The 15,833-nt window shown below is 38.6% G+C and overlaps 1 long non-coding RNA gene across 1 annotated transcript; it reads right to left on the bottom strand.

Annotated features, from left to right (window-relative positions):
• Nucleotides 1-13,340: 13,340 nt before the first annotated feature.
• LOC113764548 lies at nucleotides 13,341-15,594 on the bottom strand. Its single transcript, XR_003467641.1, has 3 exons — nucleotides 15,262-15,594; nucleotides 15,084-15,158; nucleotides 13,341-13,444 (listed from the first exon to the last, which is right to left on the bottom strand). It is a non-coding gene; the product is annotated as an uncharacterized LOC113764548 (long non-coding RNA).
• Between the last annotated feature and the right edge of the window lie 239 nt (nucleotides 15,595-15,833).

Here is a 15,833-nt window from a genome sequence, read left to right as displayed (position 1 = left end):
TTCAAGGAAAATTGCCATCTCAACCTGAGGCAAATCCAAAGAATGTAAGTGCAATGACTTTAAGGAGTGGCAAGGAAGTTCAAGGACCCGAACCGGTGATTCCTAAAGACAAGGACGAGGAACGGATTGAGAAAGAATTGGAAGAGGAGGGCACAGACAACAAAAATGCAAAGGTACCCTCGAACCCAATTCCTACAGCTAAAACTAATCCACCTCCCTTTCCTAGCAGGTTAGAGAAACCAAAGAAGCAAGACAAGGAAAAAGAGGTCCTGGAGATTTTTCGCAAGGTGGAGATCAACATACCCCTACTGGATGCGATTAAACAAGTACCCAGGTACGCAAAATTTTTGAGGGACCTGTGTGCCAACCGCAAGCGGTTGAAGGGGGATGAACGAGTTATAGTTGGGGAGAATGTTTCAGCAATTCTACAAAGAAAGCTTCCACCGCAAGCGGTTGAAGGGGGATGAACGAGTTATAGTTGGGGAGAATGTTTCAGCAATTCTACAAAGAAAGCTTCCACCGAAATGCGGAGATCCAGGTATGTTTACTATTCCTTGTAGGATAGGTAATACTTTGATTGGGAAGGCCATGTTAGACCTGGGAGCCTCAATTAATGTCATGCCAAAGTCCATTTATGCCTCCTTAAACTTAGGCCCTTTGAAAGAGACTGGGATAATAATTCAATTAGCTGATAGGACCAATGCATACCCTGACGGGTTGATTGAAGATGTTTTGGTAAAAATTAATGAATTGGTTTTTCCAGCTGATTTTTATGTGCTCGACATGGAGGATGAACACTCCCGTGATCCGTCACCTGTGTTGTTAGGTAGACCCTTTTTAAGTACAGCCCGAACCAAAATTGATGTTAATAAGGGTACTTTGTCTATGGAATTTGATGGTGAGATTGTTCACTTTAACATCTTTGAGACCATGAAATATCCATCCGATTCAAATATTGGCTCTGTTTTCTCGATAAATGTTATTGACCCTGCTATACAGGAGGTTTTTGAAATTGAAGGCAGGGATGAACTAGAGGTCGTCCTGACCAGGCACTTTGAGTCCGAAACAACCTCTAGGGTAGAGTTGAGTGAAGAGCTTAAATGCGTGATTGGATCGTTGCAAACGTTACCAACCACGAAGACAAGGTATGATCTTGCACCGATTTTCATACCCGAACCTCATCAAAGGTTACTTCCATCTGTGGTGCAGGCACCTGTCTTGGAACTAAAACCACTGCCGAAACACCTAAAGTATGTATACTTAGGTGAAGGGGAGACACTTCCAGTGATCATCTCCGCGGGTTTATCAAAGGTTCAAGAAGAGAAACTACTTCGAGTTCTTAGGGAACATAAGCAGGCGATAGGATGGACCATCGCCGACATCAAGGGAATTAGCCCCGCGGTGTGTATGCACCGAATTCGACTCGAGGAGAATGCTAAACCCGTACGGCAAGCTCAACGGAGATTAAATCCTCTCATGATGGAGGTCGTAAAGAAAGAGATTTTAAAACTGCTGGACGTTGGAATTATATTTGCAATATCAGATAGCCCGTGGGTAAGTCCAGTACAGGTGGTCCCGAAGAAGGCAGGGGTGACAGTGGAATCAAACCAAGAGGGTGAGCTCGTACCAATTCGAAAGCCCACCGGATGGCGACAGTGTATCGATTACCGAAAGCTAAATGCCGTCACGAAAAAGGACCATTTCCCCCTCCCTTTCATTGACCAGATGGTGGAGCGATTAGCATGTCGAGCTTACTATTGTTTCTTGGATGGATTTTCAGGTTATTTTCAAATTGCCATCGCACCCGAGGACCAAGAGAAGACTACTTTCACCTGCCCATTTGGAACATTTGCATACCGAAGGATGCCATTTGGATTGTGTAATGCACCTGCTACCTTTCAAAGATGCATGGTAAGTATCTTTTCAGAATATGTTGAGAAGATTATTGAGGTTTTCATGGACGATTTTAGTGTATATGGTGAAAGTTTTGAAAACTGTCTAGATAACCTGAAATTGATCTTAGTAAGGTGTATAGAAACTAATCTCGTGCTTAATTGGGAAAAATGTCATTTTATGGTTGAACACGGGATAGTTTTGGGTCATGTTGTATCATCTACAGGTATTGAGGTTGATAAGGCAAAAATAGATGTTATATCTACTTTACCTTACCCCGCGAGTGTGCGGGAAGTTCGTTCTTTCTTGGGTCACGCAGGTTTCTATAGAAGGTTCATCAAGGATTTCTCGAAAATTGGAGCACCCTTGTTCCAACTTTTGCAAAAAGATGTATCCTTCGAATTTGATGAAGCATGTAAGGGGGCATTCAATAAGTTAAAGGAGTTATTGATCACCTCACCTATTATCCAACCCCCTGACTGGAACCTCCCATTCGAGATCATGTGCGACGCCAGTGACTATGCAGTTGGTGCGGTATTGGGTCAAAGAGTAGGAAAAGCAGCTCATGCTATTTACTACGCATCTCGAGCCTTGAACGGAGCTCAATTGAACTATTCAACCACCGAAAAGGAGCTTTTAGCAGTTGTTTTTGCCTTAGAAAAATTTCGGTCTTATTTACTTGGTGCTAAAGTTATTATTTTTTCTGATCATGCAGCTTTGCGGTATTTGTTGACCAAAAAAGAGGCAAAACCGCGATTGATACGGTGGATATTGTTGCTACAGGAGTTCAACCTGGAGATCCGAGATAAGAAAGGGGCGGAGAATCTGGTAGCAGATCACTTGAGTCGAGTACAAGTCGTCGAAGATGACATCCCATTGAGAGAAGCATTCCCCGAGGAGCATTTATTTTCTATTAACTCATCTTTGCCTTGGTATGCAGATATTGTTAATTTTCTAGTCACTGACAAATTTCCTACAGGATGGCCTAAGGCAAAGAGAGACAAGTTGAGGAGCGATGCAAAGTTCTACATTTGGGATGATCCTTACCTCTGGAAGCGGGGTGCTGATCAAATCATCCGTAGATGTGTAAGTGAAGTTGAATTTCAATCTATTCTAGCCTATTGTCACTCTTTTGCATGTGGAGGTCACTTTGGACCGAAGAGAACGGCTCGTAAGGTGCTAGAGAGTGGATTCTATTGGCCAACTCTATTCAAGGATGCCTACTCATTTTGTAAGTCATGTGATAAGTGTCAAAGAGTGGGTAATATCTCTCGTAGGGATCAAATGACTCAAACCCCAATGATTTTTGTTGAAATTTTTGACGTTTGGGGCATTGATTTTATGGGTCCTTTTCCTTCTTCCTTTGGTTTTTTGTATATATTGCTTGCTGTAAATTATGTTTCGAAATGGGTAGAAGCAAAGGCCACCCGCACTAATGATTCCAAAGTGGTTGCAGAATTCGTTAAGTCTAATATTTTTGTTCGCTTTGGGATGCCGCGAGCAATTGTAAGTGATCGGGGTACTCATTTCTGCAACAAAAAGATCGCTGCAATTTTTAGGAGATATGGTGTCTTGCACAAAGTCTCTACATCATACCATCCTCAGACAAATGGTCAGGCGGAAACATCGAACCGAGAGATCAAATCAATTCTAGAAAAGATGGTCCGACCCGATAGGAAGGATTGGAGTGTGAGACTAGATGATGCACTATGGGCATATAGGACAGCATACAAGACACCCATTGGCATGTCCCCTTACCGATTGGTATTTGGAAAGCCATGTCATCTCCCGGTCGAGTTTGAGCATAGAGCATTTTGGGCGGTCAAACAATGCAACATGGATATCGAGGAAGGCGGAATTCAAAGAAAGTTACAATTACTAGAGTTGGAAGAAATTCGAAATGAAGCATACGAGAATGCAGTGATCTATAAGGAGAAGAATCAGATCTTTCATGACCAACAGATCTCTAGGAAGACATTCGTCTGTGGGCAAAAAGTTTTACTATACCACTCCAAATTGAAACTATTTCCAGGTAAATTACGTTCTCGTTGGATTGGCCCTTTTGTTGTGACTAATGTCTTTCATTATGGTGCAGTAGAGATCCAAAGTTTGAAAACAGAGAAGAAATTTGTGGTGAATGGTCATCGTCTCAAGCCGTATTATGAAGGATTTCCAATTGAACGGGTGGAGATGATGCAACTGGAAGACCCGATTTGCTTAGTTTAAGCAAATTCTGGACTCCGTCTAGCCAAAGACGTTAAAGAAAGGCGCTTTTGGGAGGCAACCCGAATATTAGTCTTGTTATTTTAGTTGTCTTGTTATTTCTTAGTTGTTCTTCTTTTGCAACCAAGTCATTTACTCGTTGGGTAGTATCTGTATTAATATTTCCTTCACTGCAATCAGGAAGTGAAATCTTGGCGTGCCCGCGCGGTGTTTGAGTTTTCTGAGACAGAGGACGAAAACCAATCTTGGCGTGCCCGCGCGGTGTTTGAGTTTTCTGAGACCAGAGGATGAAGACTAATCTTGGCGTGCCCACGCGGTGTTGGACGACCCAAACCATGTTTTTGCAATAAAAAAAAAAAAAAAAACCAACTTTTATTAATTATTATTATTATTATTATTACTATTCCTATTCTTGTGAGTATTATTATTATTATTCTATTATTCCTATCTTAACAAAAAGAAAAGATTATTTTCTTTCTAAAAAAATATATAAAAAATTAAATATAATAAAAAAAAAAAAAAAATTTTCCTCTTCCTTTTCTTTTCTTCTTTCTTTCTTTTCTTTTCTTCTTTCTTTCTTTTTTTCTTTTTCTTTCTTCTTCGGCTGCGAACCTCACCCAACCGCCGCCCACCCCAGCTCTTCTCGCCGCTGCCTCGGCTCTCCTCGCCAAGGGTGACCACCAGCTCATCTGACCTCCTTCACCCTTGCCATAGCCACCGCCTCCAAGATCCGCCTGAAGCCCCGAAAGCCGAGCACCACCAGATCCAGCTGCCGCAAACTCTTCTCTCTCACAGCCACCACCTTCATCGCACTACTGGCTTCGTATGCACGCGCCTGCCTCAATCTCTTTCTATTATTTTTTTTTATTTTCTTATTTTATTATTGCAGTATGTTTTTATTATTTTTATTACAGTACGTTTTTGAAAATTTTGCGTGTTTGGACTACCTGACATTTCTATTCCTCCTTAGTTGGGTACTTCTGTGTTACTTTGCTTGTTTCTTTTTACTTTGCTTGATTTTTATTTATTTAGTAGATTGACTTGTGAATTGAATGTCCAATCGTTAATCATTATATATATATATATATTTTAGGTCGAATTGTGTTTAATCTGCTGTACTTTGTGTCTAACTGTGGGTAATTTGCTACAGTTGTTTGTTCAATTGGGAGGTGCTTTTACATTTGGCTAAGTTTGGAACCACGAGTGTTTATTGATTGCATTTGTTATAAGTATTGAGATATCTGTATAACTTGCGAGTGAATGCAGTGTGCATTTTGTTCATTGAATTGATTTTTCATTTGTTAGTGCTTTGAATTTCTTGTTTCCATTATTCGTTAGCAACTGTTGTCTATTGTGGTTTGGAGTGCAATTTGGAAAGAATGGTGAAACCACGATCCCGATCCTTTGACCTCCGCTTCGCCTCCTCCAACTACAAGTGCTAATAGCTGGCACCAGCTTCAGGGGAGTTTTGTTGTCCTTCTTCTTATTTTTACTGTTTCATTATCACATTGAGGGCAATGTGTGATTTAAGTGTGGGGGGGATTTGGGTTTAGTTTTGATTGGTGTTTCTTTAATTTGCTGCCTTTCTTACTAGTGTTTTGATGAATAAATGTGGCATCTCACTCGTCTATTGCTGGTTATGATTTATTCTATGAATTTAGTTTAAGTGGCAAGTAAAAGCATGTTATCTTGGTAAATATCATGAGTTTAATGACTTGGTGCAAATTGTGGTTAAATTGTTTAGGCAATATAAATATTTTACTAGCAATTGTTGTGTGGATTAGGCAATTGTTGATCTTAGTTCTCCATATTAGGAGATGACGTGGGCCATGATCTTTAATTATCTGGTTTTCTGGTGCTTTAATTGTGATTAATAAATGACCCTACTCCGCTAGTGTCGTCACCCAGTAACCGGGAGTCTTCACCACAAGTGTCGACTTTCGCGTCAAAAAGTGACTATATATATGAGTAGTTAGTCCTGAAGTTGTGAAGAGTTGAGTAACTGGGCTCTTTCATCTAAAAATGTCAGAGTTCACGTCAAAAGACTTGAATAGCTTGGGACTGAGCATTTATTAAAAAAAAGAAAAAGAAAATAATAAGTAAGCTTATGATCATGTTGGCCTGCCGATCCTTGTTCTTCAATGTTGAGATTTTGATTTTCAGTTGACCCAATTGCTAACTTTTGCTAGTTTAATATTTTGATTTCTTAGACGAGTTAGCTATGAATTGGACGAGTCTATGATTTCAGGAGCTAACCGGGAGAAATATGTCTTGACACTTAGCCACTAAAACTTGATTTTGGGATAAGCGTAGCTTGGCAGTAAATGAAATGAGAGTTAGCCATTGTTGAATTTAGTTGTTCCCATGCTTGAGGACAAGCATGATTTAAGTGTGGGGGAAATTGATAAGGTGTTAATTGTTAGTAATTTTATTATTAATTTTTCCCTGTTTCCATGCCAAATATTATTTTAATTGTCAACATATACTTATATTTGGCATCTGGACTCAATTTCAGGAAGTGGAGCAGAAAAGAGAGATTTTCTTACAACAAATACTCCACACGTGGGAAGTTTCTAAAGAACATACAAGCTAGGTTCCACGGGTGTATTTGTGCTGGAATTGATGATTATAGTGGACTCCTCCGTTTTGATAATTGCAGAGGAATTGATGATTGTGCTGGAATTAATTGGAATGATGTTTTCTTTCATTATCTAACGGGGACCACGTAGAAAGTCTGTCCTTATGGTGGGAGATGTACTCATTAGCCAAGATGTTGGCTTTGATGATTGTAGTTTTTCCAATTGCTCCCTACGTAGAGTAGTGGGCTCAAGGAGAAAAGACTATGAAAAAGCTATGAAGACTAAGACTTGCCTTATATATATCGAACGATGGCAGAAGACAAGAGGCTAGTGAGTTGTAGTTTTCTTTCAAAATTAAGCTCCGTAGGAGGATAGAGGAGTTTGTAGTTTTTCTCTCCGAGGGATGTTCCAGAGGAGAGAATAGGGAGTTGTTTTGGTTTGTTGAATTCTATTGTGCAATTTTCTTATTTTCTTCTGAGAGCTTTGTTATTCACTCTCTCAATTATCGAAGAAAGATGATGTCTTTAAATTCAATTGAATTGTGTGAAGATTTTCGTATGAGGCGTGGCTAATTTTCTCATCTAGTCAAGGATCAATGCGAAGACTCAGTCCCAAATATCTGTGAGATCTAATTAATTTTACGTGTTCCTTAATTTGTTAATATTTGCATGTTTTCTATTTTAATTTCCATGGGATTATTTTGTTAATTGGATATCAAGGGCCCGATGTGCAATTTGACTTATTAATCTCTTGTCAAATTAATCAATTAAATCCGTAATTGTTTAGTTGGTTAATATTAGTGACAACTAGTATTTTCACATACTAGGGGGACATACAATCTGATTTAAATAACCCTTGTAGCGTGTTATTAATTTGGGTTAGGCTTTTCTAGTTTTTAATGCAATTAGGAAATTAATTCCTACGGTCGTACCTAGGAGTATTTCCTGGTTAGAGGTAATCAACGGTCGTACCTTGGTTATCAATAAATTAAGGAAAAACTGGTCGTTAGAGTTTATCGGCGACTATAACTAGCCTATTAATTAAATTAAGTGAACCTTCTTTGCATCAATGATCAGATGAATGAACTGTGTCTGCGTAGTTGTATCCTTGGCTAGAATTTATTTATCATTTATTTAATTGCTATTTACAATTGTATTAATTATTTAATTATTTTTAGTTAAATTGTTTAATTATTTTTAGTTTATTTCTGATAAAAATCCCCCGTGTCCCGAACTTGTAAAGAATCGAATTTTTCCCAGTCCCTGTGGATTCGACCCTACTCACTACTATACACAGAAAATTTATTTTTCTCGAGTAGGTATTTATTATTGCACAGGCTCGACACCTGTCACTGGGTGGCGACACTAGCGGAGTATAGCCATACGTTATTCACCAATAAACACCAAAATATCAAGTAATTACTGATCATAGCCTGCGTCATGTCCCAAATATGGAGAACTAAGGTAAACAGGAGACCAAACTACACAACAGTGCCAGCAAAATATTTATATTGCCTAAACAAGTTAGCCATAAATTGCACCACGTCGTTAAACTCAAAGTATTCACCAAGAAAGCATGCTTTTACTTGCCACTGTAACTCAACTCATAGTACAAACCACAACTAACAAGAAAAAGTGAGCTGCAAAAAATATTCACCAATATAGAAGCAAGGGAAAATCACCCAAAAGGGATAAAGGAGCAACACCTAAAACAGAAAACACTTAAACTAAAAACATAGGAAAAACACCCCAAAAATGAAAAACTGGAAACATGTAGCACCCAAACTGACCATTCCCCCCACACCTAATTCACACATTGTCCTCAATGTGATAAATAAATAGTAATAGCAAGGCGAAAGGCAACGGAACTTCCCTGAAAGTCGTCAAAATAGGGGCGGATCGGGCGGGAACTGAGGAGCAGGACCTGCATGGTGCATAGATGCTGCCAAATTCTGCGCCATGTGAGGTTCTAGGTGTCCTAGACCTAGAAGATGACCATGGCCTCACCATTGGTTCTAAAGATCACTCCACTTGACAAGAGACAACAATGGCCAACAAATAATGGAAACAGGAAATTCAAAGCAATAAGAATTGAAAAGCCAACCCAACGAATAAAATGCACAATTCAACCACCCAGAGGTCATACAAATACCCCAACACTTATAGCAAATGCAATCAATAAGTACTTATGGACCCCATGTAGTCAAATTCAGAATTAAGGTCGTCCAAAGTGCAACAACTGCTCCAAATACCCCAAGTAAGTCAATTAAAGGCAACCGACTTCAACAAGCAAATGCAAACTGCACATTCATGCCCCAATTCAACAAATAAACGCAGAAAAGTAGCCACAATACTAGAGCACAGCTCCCAATAATGCAACAGAACAGCAACTCAAACAAACTAGGAACTGTGCTAGTGTCTTAATAAATCAACAACTTTCAGCAATTAGACACAATCGGACCCAATATCGTAACAACTGTCTCCAATTGGACAGTCAATTACCCACTTCAACCTGCTAAAATTAGCAATTGACCCAAGAAAATGGCAACTCCAGCAACAACAGTTCAGAAGTTGGACAGAAACAACTCAACCACAAATGCCCAGTAGTCGATTAGGCAACCAATAACACAGGAGTAACAAATATTATGTAAACTACCCTCACCAGTACCACTGGTGCATGCATAAGGAAAATTGAAATCAAATGGCCAACCCAAGACATGTGATAACGCCAAACACACCACTCAGTACCACTGAATGGCAGAGAGTAACACGGGACCCAATTGACAAGTAACTCCCAAATTACCCCCAACAATTTCCAAACAAATAAACTGGCACAAAAGTCATCCAATTTTATCCCCCAGATGCAATAGAAATCTCAAGTAGTCAAAGCCCAAATAATATTCAACAATATAATCAATACCAGAGAGCACCCCCAAATGGGGTAGCAAATAAATTGAATTCCACCCAACATCTCAACAACTGTCTCCAATTGGACAGTCAATTGCACAACTCAACCAACCAAATGAATTGGGATAGTAACTATGGCCATGAAATCAACAATCAATGCACTAAGTATTATAGTTGATGGATTGAACAAATAAATGCACAACTCTGCCAACTACAATTCAGCAGAGGCCCGAATACCTTAGCTACTTAAATCAACAGTCATAGGGCATCAAGAATTCAGCAAATTAATTTAGCAGGGACCGAAAACCAAAGTTCAACATTGAATCCAAAGTCTGTGCCCAATTCAATCTAGAAATCTATTCCAGAAATAGTACTCCAAATATAAGTAATTTACCTTAGAAAGTTAGCCAATAAATTGGGAAAAACTAATACCTCCGCTTCATACCAGAGACACCAAGCAAATGGCATGGGTGGTGGAGCAGAGGAGCAGCGGAGGAGCGCACGGAGTCACTTCAGTGGAGGAGCTGCGAGCAGGAGCTGTTGGCCTTGAGCTGGTGACGAGGTGGTGGCCGCGGCTGTGGAGCGTGGGCGGAGAGGAGCTGGACGAGCGCCGCTGCAGGAGAGGAAGAAGGAGCGCTGGCGGTGGTCAAAGGCGCTGGTGAGTGGAGGTGGCGGGTGGAGCTTGAAAGGGAGAGTGAGGGGAACGGCGGGCAGCTCCGCGGCTGCTGGTGGCGTCGCGAAGGGAGAGCAGGGGAGGCGGCGAACGCCTCTGGTGTAGCTCGAGCTCGCGCGCTGGTGGAGAGCTGGTACTGGAGCAGGCCGTGGGTGAAGCTTGGAGGCGGCGGCTAGGTGTGGCTGGGCAGAGCTGGTGGCGTGGGCTTGCGGCGGCGGACAAACGAAGGAAGAGAAGGAAAAGTGGAAAACAGGGGAATAGCGGAGAAGAAGAAGAAAAGGAAAGGAAAGAAAGAAAAGAAGAAGAAAGAAAAAGAAAAGAAAAATAACAGCTTTTGGTCTATTTTTGTTTCTCTTTTTTTTCTTTTTTTTTTTCGAATTGAAATTTCAAAAAAACGAATTGCTGAAAGAAACTAAACTGAAAGTGAAGAAGAAGAAATAATTTTTTATATTTATTATTTTTTTAAAAAAAAAATTTTTTTTTGTTTTTGTTTTTGTTTTTTTTTTTAAATTTTCAAATTTTGAATTTTTGAAGGAAACACAGAACTGAAAAAGGAAAATAAATTTTCTGTATTTTATTTTATTTTATTTTTTTTTCATGTTTTGGGTCGTCAAACACCGCGTGGGCACGCCAAGATTAGTAAACGTCCACTGACCTCAAGAGACCCAAACACCGCGTGGGCACGCCAAGATTGACAAACATCCTCTGACCTCAGGAGATACAAACACCACGTGGGCACGCCAAGATTACCTATTCTGGTCATAGTGAGGAAACATCAAGAGTGATTAGTACCCAAGTGAGAAACGACATATTTAAGAAATTGAACACAAAAATAACAAAATCAACAATTGGGTTGCCTCCCAAAAAGCGCCTTTCTTTAATGTCTTTGGCTAGACATGCTATGCTTGTTCACGGAGGATAAAATCTTGTGGCTCGCTTCAATGCTTCATCTTCAATGTGATCCTGGTAACCCTCGTAAATAGAGTAATCCTTGAGCACACGAGTTGCGGGCTTCCATGGACTAGTAAATGGTGCTAAACAAGTCAACGATAATTTGCATTCTCCATTAACTCCTCCATCACATGCATTCTTCGGTTCAAGATATTTTTCCATTGCCACTCTTAATTTATTCCTGTCATGAAATTTCAAATTTTCTGGTATAATAAAATCAATTTCAGTAACAGGAATTGAAGAATAGGAGTCAGGAAAATATTGATTAAGGAGTGGAGAAGATGTCACCGCATTTGGAGATTGTTCATTGGATTCATTCACTTGAATGGGTTGCGGTTGGGATTCCATTTCTTCCTTTTCGGCTTCTTTTTCAACTGCATCTGTAGATTTTTCATTTTGACACTCTTGCATCTCCTCATCACTAGTCAAGCAAATTGCACTCTCATTTTCTTCAAAATCAACAATGATTTCCGAGGACAATTCTTCCATTTGAGAAGCCAATCGATTCATTTTGGATATCAATAGACATAGTTGATCTGCCAGATAACTCATTGGATCCTTCATCATCTCATTCCTCATTTGTGTCTCCTGTTGGAATCGGTATGTATTGATAAATAATTCACCCAATTCCTGAAAAGACATACCTGACAAGGACAATGGTTGTTGAGACTCTTGCTGTTGAAAATCCATTGGCCCGGTCGCATAATCAAAATTGGAATTATCCCACCATCCTTGATCATACCCGTTTGAATAAGGGTCATACTGCATTTGATATTGGGGTGGAAAATCTCCAAAAGTATTAATTGGAGCACTTAGATTATCTTGAAATGCGGGGCATGTGTCAGTTGAATAACCTGAGTCAAAATAAGTTCCACAATTTGCACTATCCCATTGATCATTAGGAAACACATGAGTCTCATAACCCCATTCAGGAACAAAGTCCAGTCTATCATCAAAATATGGAATGTTAGCAGCCATAAAAAAAAATAAATAAATTGAAAATGAAAACAAGGTGAACTAAAAAAAGAAACAAATTAATCTGACACCAGTCCCCGGCAACGGCGCCAAAAATTGACAGGTGCCGAACCTGTGCAATAATAAATACCTACTCGAGAAAAATACAGATTTTGTATATAGCGGTGAGTAGGGTCGAATCCACAGGGACTGGGGATAATTCGTTTCTTCTAGAGTCCAAAGTATGGGGGGTTTTGGATTAAATGCTAACTAAATAAATTAACTGCAGAAAATAATTAATTAAAAGAAATGATTGGGGAAACTCTAGCCAAGGGTACACATCAGAAATGGTTCATGCACTGATCATTGATGCAGAAATAATTCCAACATTTAGCAATAGATTAGTTATAGTTGTCATGCACGCGATAAACAACCAACCCTTCCTTAATTTCTCGATAGCTAAGGTACGACCGTTAGCTATTTCTCTAACCCAAAAATAACCCTAGGTACGACCGTAGGATTTAATTTCTAGATTGCATTAATAATTAGAAAGGCCCAATCCTAACCAACAAACACGCTACGAGGGTTTGTTTAAGCTAGATCATATGTTCCCCAGACATAAATCCAATTACGCCAGTTGCTACTGAGATAAAGATAACGAACAATTACGGATTCAATTACCCCTATTTAGCAAAAATAGCCTATATGAATAATTAATTATTGCGCACTAATCAATCATACACAAGGCCATAGCAATTAAAATCAAGGAACATATAAATACCAATAAATGAAGAAAACAATTAAAACAGATTCGATCTCACAGTAGTTGTCGAACCAAATCGTCAGTTGTCCCCTTGACTAGAAAAGCTTAACCACGCCTCATGAGAAAATCTCCCCGTTGGGGAATATTGTCGAATACCTGGCGTGTGTCAGAGGCCAGTCCAAAGAAAGAAAACTAGAACTAAACTAAAAAACTAAAACTAAAGCCCTAGATGTCCCTGCTACTCTACGTTATCCCTATTTAAGCAACAAGAGGAAGATGACTAAAGGCTATCTAGGTGGTCCCCACACATGTGGACAAAGCCCTCCAAGTACTTCTTGTTCCAAGTCTCTTTCCCGTAACTTTCTTTTAAGAGCCCAAATGACTAGATGCTTTCCACTAGCTTGTGGTCCCCCACCAATTCAAGGGCCCAAGAATTGAAGCCCTTAGAAGTCTCCCTATTTTCCATAAAGTCCTTCCTTTTTTATGGTTTTCTGCTTCATTCCTGAAATTAAGTCATGGTACCAAATATAAGTAAATGTCAGCAATTAACACAATATTTGTCAGGAATAAAAGGGGAAATTAATAATAAAATTACTAACAAATTATACCCTATCAGTATAAATTCAGTATTCCATATTATCAAACTCTTAAAAACAATCACAATTTTTTTACAACTTGGAGTACGCAAATAGCGTTGGTAATTGGATCCAAATCTTGATTTTATATTTTTACAAAGGGAGGTTTTAGAAGTATACAACTTTATTAGTTTAGATTGTACATTTAAAAGATCATATGTATGTAGAACCGAGAAATAAAAAATGAAATTTGACAAAGCAAAAATTAATTGAAATGTAAAAATTAATTGAAAGGCATATGCAATTTAACTTTAGATAACCTTTTTTGACGTAGTACATTGATTTTCAAAAATTCAATATGTAATGCTAAATCATTTAATAATTTAAGTTGAACATTAACTAAATTGGAAGGTAAAAAATATTGTAGAGGAGGGAAACAGAATTTTGTCAAAAATCTTGGGGCGAGAGGCTAAATAAAAGCTTTCAATTGTCTACAAATCTCCTAGAAACTAACAGGAGTATGTCTACAAAATCTTCTGTGGTGGAGATCAGTGGTTAATCAAATAAGCAAGTGGACTTCACCATGAATAGTAAGCCTAATATTGAGATCTCCATAAGATAAAACCTAGTAGAGATAAAGCCAAGTAGCAATGGAAGTTACACCAAAACCACAGACGCAACAATTCATCTCTTAAGATACAATCTTAGGCTAACGGCTGTTGCTAGCATGAGAGCTGATAAACGTAGCTTAGCATCCGTGAATGCATGTCATATGTGCAAAAATCAAATTCAAATTCAAATTGTGATACATGCATCCAAGGGATTAGTGTACACGTTTAATCCTATTTTATTTATCACTTCTTAGATTTTTATATCTGACTGTTTGTTGTAATTTTGTAGGCAATTAAAAAAAAAAAAGGTTAAATCCAATCATTTAGTCGTTCAGTATGTGTCCTCCCTCTCAATATGTTTACTATTTGATTTCTACATCATTTAAATTACATTTAATTTCAAAAGCATCAGACTGCACAATCTTCTAACGCGTTTGGGCTGTCGAACTATTTTCAATGGGACGGTATAGGGTAACAAACAGCAACAAACCGCAGTTTTTCTCATGTTGCCATTTTTTATTTTTCAAGGGAGACTCAAAAAAGGGATGTTTTGAGGGTCAAACAAGTTAAAAGAACATTGGTTGAATGAATCCTTCAAGAATCACTTTGAACATTCAAAGTTGTATTCTGTAAATCCTCTGTACACGCAAACACACTCCGCCTGAACTTTCAAAGATGCATGATGATAGAGCATGTAGGGAGAAATATTTTAGATACCCAGCAAATTCGGTAGGTTTTCTTTTTCTTTTTTCCAAAAAGGGAAACAAATATGATCTAACTATGTTAGATGGAAGCGATAATCGAGAACAAACGACTCCGTATTATGCAAAAAAAGAAAAAAAAAACAGAGAAGGTGGAGAAAAGTGATTTTCTCAAAGCAGAAAGACTTTATGGCTTTAAGCAACAAAAGCTGCAGATCAGCTGCGTTACATATTAGAAATATAATGGAACTTACACTGAAGTTGATCTTCCTACAATTTCCTTTGTAGCATTCAGGATCACACCTTTGCTTGAAGATGCTCAGCACACCCTATGTGTAAGATCATGAAATACGAAAGAAGTATAAGCTATGGTTTGTGTAATTGAAATCGTAAACAGCAAAGATGAAGAATTAAAAGCTTGGGCTGACTTACAGTCACTAAACAGTTGAAATTAGTGAATGAAGAGGTGCTGCTCGATTATCAAATCCAGAGGGGAAACAGTACATTTATGGATGTTGCTCCACAACGTTGAAAAAAAAAAAGACAAATAACTTGCTGTTGTTTACGGGCGAAAATGCCATATACAACTCCCTCAAATCCCAAATTCTCTTTTGTTTTAACTATTGCTAATCGAACTTATTATAACACTCTTCCATCTCTCCTCTTTCCTTCTTACTGCGAAGTTCCCCTGCAAAGTTTTTCTCTTCCATCTGAGCCTATACATACAAGTTTTCTCTCTTATTGGTTCTGCCGGTGAGAACTTGCTTCCTTGCAAGATTTTCTAATTGTAGTTTTCCTCTAGTAGACTTGTCTAGATTTTCCTCGTGATAGTTTTATTCCCTTTTTCTTAATTTTTTGTTCAATAATTTCCCTTGTTTTTGTAGTCTACATTTCACATAATCAAAGAATTTCAGCATTGACTAAGAATTAAGAATAAGACACAAATTTACCCTGTAAAACATCGTATATTCAGCTGATACCGTGTTTAAAAGCAAATTTCAAGC

Source organism: Coffea eugenioides, chromosome 3 (assembly GCF_003713205.1).
Source record: "Coffea eugenioides isolate CCC68of chromosome 3, Ceug_1.0, whole genome shotgun sequence".
NCBI classification, from domain to species: Eukaryota; Viridiplantae; Streptophyta; class Magnoliopsida; order Gentianales; family Rubiaceae; genus Coffea; species Coffea eugenioides.
This window is presented reverse-complemented; position numbering and strand designations above follow the sequence as displayed.